Below are 3,983 nucleotides of genomic sequence, written 5' to 3'. Positions count from 1 at the left end.
TTGTTGAAGATGATTTCATTTTTCCATTGTATGGTTTTGGCTTCTATGTCTAAGATCAATTTTTCAGAGGTGTGTTGGTTTATTTTTTGGGTTTTGATTCTATTCCATTAATCAATGTTGTGGATAGCCCTGGGGCTAATTATATTTTATGTTAATTCCATTCTCCAGTGAGTGGCTAAGAACAAGGAATGAGTCAGCACTCAGGTGGTTTCTTGTAAACCTTCCCACCTTAATTTGTAAAATAAAAGAGAGCTGAGGATTAGGCAGATAAAAGTGAAGGTGGAGCAGAAGGTCAGAGGGAGAGAGAAGAAGGAGAAAATGGAAAAGGAATAGGATTCAGAGGAGGAGGAAGAAGAAAAGTGAAGCAAAAGCACATGGCCTGGAGAAACCACAAGTTCTAAGGAGTCGCATAAGATGTGGAAGATGGTAGTATAGTGTTAGATCTGCCCAATCTAGATGCACAGCATGTATTCATATTAACTGAGTTGTGCTTTCATTGCCGGGGCATATTTGGAATGGAGAGATTTACCGCAACAGATCAATGTATTTGTTTCTGTACCAATACCATGCATGTTTTTTTTAGTCACTATTGTTCAAGAATCAATTGGGGTGACCTTAGCTGTGACTCACTACATTAGGGATATGGAACCTGAAGAAAACACCTCCCTTAGCCAGACAGTAGAGCTATAAAGACATCTACTTACCCACAAAACTTTCAACCCCAAATTTATGCTGTCTACAAGAAACACAGGAGTAGAGGATGGAGCAGAGACTAAGGGAATGGCCAACCAATAGCCAGCTCAACTTGAGACCCATTCCTTGGGCAAGCACCAACCCCTAACACTACTAATAATACTCTGTTATGCTTGCAGACAGGAGTGAGTAGTCCTCTGAGAGGCTCCACCCAACAGCTGACTCAGACAAATACAGACACCCATAGCCAAACAGTGCATGGAACTTGGGGACTTTCATGGAGTAATAGGAGGAAGGATTGTGGTCTTCACAGGAAGACCAACAGAGTCAACTAACCTGGACCCTTGGTGGTCTCAGAGTCTTAACCACCAACCAAAGAGCATACATGGGCAGGACCTGTGCCTCCCCCCCCCCCACATATATATCAAATACACAGTTTGGTCTTCATGTGGGTCCGGAACAACTGTTGTCAGGGTTGTCCCAAATGCCATATGCTGTTGCCAGTACATGTTTTTCTGGCTGGGCTGCCTTGTCTGGCCTCAATGGGAGAGGAAGTACCTATCCTTGCAGAGACTTGAAGTACCAGGGTTGGGGGAAGCTGAGGGCAGGGCACCAGTTTACAGAGAAGAAAGAAGTGGGGTGGGGGAAGGTTTATGGGAGGGGGTGACCAAAAGGAAGTCAGTGATTGGGATGTAAAGTGAATAAGTAAAAAAGTAAAATTTAATTAAAAAAAAAAAAGACTAGCCACACAAGCCGGGCGTGGTGGCACACACCTTTAATCCCAGCACTTGGGAGGCAGAGGCAGGAGGATTTCTGAGTTCGAGACCAGCCTGGTCTACAAAGTGAGTTCCAGGACAGCCAGAGCTATACAGAGAAACCCTGTCTCGAAAAACCAAAAAAAAAAAAAAGAGTAGCCACACAAATGATCTGATCTTGGCTCACCAAAACAAATAAATAAATAATAAAATTTAAAAAGTTGTTCTTATTGTGATATTCACACAGCACCTGAATTACAAGAGAATCTCTGAAAAAAGGGATGGAACTACGCATCAGTAGTTTTTATATACACCTCCAAGTGTGAGAATTACTGAGCCTCAGAGAAGAACAAAATTGCTACCATTTTCTATCATTGACCCAACATCATGACTTCAAATTCACCCCTTTCTACAGAAGAATGGGTGGAAAGATTGTAAGAGCCATAAAAAGATCAAAGAGTTTGCCACTTGATTGTGCCTCCTCCTATCAGAAGCTACCTGGTAGAATCTTATCAACATGACTACCCTAATCTGCCCTAAACAAGGATGATACCAATAAACATGTCAAAATGGAGAAAGGAAGCCCATGAAGCCCAAACCCTATACAAAGACCTAAAGACAACAGAAGAAAGCTGGGAGCAGAAGAGTTTGTCTTCACCAGGGAAGAGCACACCAATTGTTTGTACAATATCAAATGATCAGTCCTGAAAACATACATTAAAAGTAACGTTATATGGACTGATCAGATTATATTCAGGAATATATGTGTATATACATATATGCATTCAATAACCATTAGTTAACAAAAAGAGGCCATGATTTGAAGGAAGACAGGGAGGGTTATATAGGAGGCTTTGAGGGAAGAAAGGCAAAAATGTAACATTGTAATTACATTATAGTCAATTTCGTAATCACCATTGTTTCTTTTGTTTTTTGAGACAGTGTCTCACTATGTAGTGCTGTCTGACCTGGAACTCCCTATGTAGACTAGGCTGGCCTTGAGCTCATACAGCTGAGCTTAAAGACATGAACCACCACAGCTTGCTAAATTTACAGTTTTTACCCAAGAACGACACAAACGTTCTTGCCAACTTGAAGTACCATATCATCTGTAACATTTGCAACATTAGAAGCCTAAGGGGAAAGACCCTTAAGGATTGTTCCCACTGCAACAAAGAGTGAATGGATAATGTACATGAGCTACAATAAATGTATTATTCTGAAGTTAATTTTCACAAACAAGATCCTTTTTCTATCCTCTGACTGGCCTCACCCCAGCATATGGTTACTCTCTTCTATTTCTATAGAAACTGCTACTCTTCAAAGAGCTCTAAGTCTATTCTCCCTTGGGGTGTCTCCTGGTTCCCACGCTGAGTCCTGAAAGGTTATGACTCACTGAAGTGTTTACTCTTTTTGTTCTTTTTTTTTTTTTCAGTTTGCCTCCTGGTCTCCTTGATGTTAACCAGCTTCATTTCCTGTTTTGTTTTTGTTTTTCCCACTTTGGAATTAAATGCACACATAAAATCAAAGTAAATGAAAGGCCCAGACAAGTCCTATTTGGACCCACAGCTGTGGTTTTGGAAAGTCCTAGTCCAAGTGACTTACTTGTCCTTCCAACTCCCATGCCCCTGGCGGAGGCTGTCCTTCACAGACCAAGATGTCAAGGTTGGCCTGCTTCAGTCTGGGTTGGCAGTTAAGTTTTTCCTCTGCTGAAGCACTTAGGTTGCCGCTTGGGAAATAAATTTCACAAAACTTAAATAAGGAATTTGGCCCAGTTTGTGGAGCATGTAAGGCTTTCTCCTTGACTGTCCTTTCTCCTCCAGATTCTAGATATGACATGATACACATTGACTTGTTGGTTGATAAGAAGTGGTAAAGAGAAATTATAGGCAAACATTTTCTTGTATGGAATTTGGAACCAGAGATACATATTTTGTTTCGATTTATAATTCAGGTCAAAAATCCTACAATAGTAAACTTGAAGCCAGAAATTGGTTATATGGGTTAAATGAGATAACAAATTATTCTTAGTAAATTTTGCTCATTAAATGGTGAATTAACTTCTTTAAGGGCTTTCTGACAAAGTATCAGTGGGCATCATCTTCTTTAGAGAGATTGAAAACTTTTTAGACTGTGCTAGCTCTTTTGTGCCCCAACCAACTTCCCTCTTTTTTTTTTTTTTTTTTGAAATAATCAGTTAAGGACACTCAGATTAGTATCCTCTATTAAATGAAAAGTACTTGTTGTCATTATTATACTTTCTTTTTTTTTTTTTTTTTTTTTTAGTTTTTCGAGACAGGGTTTCTCTGTGTAGTCGTGGCTGTCCTGGAACTCACTCTGTAGCCCAGGCTGGCCTCGAACTCAGAAATCCGCCTGCCTCTGCCTCCCGAGTGCTGGGATTAAAGGCGTGCGCCACCACGCCCGGCTATTATTATACTTTCTGTTATGAGAAAAGAATACCAACACTGGAGAGACGGAGGTACAAGGAAAAAGCATTTGAGACCAGCCCTGAGTACATAGGAAGATACTGTCTGA

This window comes from Mus caroli, unplaced genomic scaffold (assembly GCF_978045245.1).
Source record: "Mus caroli unplaced genomic scaffold, Mus_caroli_1 scaffold_5, whole genome shotgun sequence".
Taxonomy (NCBI): domain Eukaryota; kingdom Metazoa; phylum Chordata; class Mammalia; order Rodentia; family Muridae; genus Mus; species Mus caroli.
Note: the sequence above shows the minus strand (reverse complement) of the source record.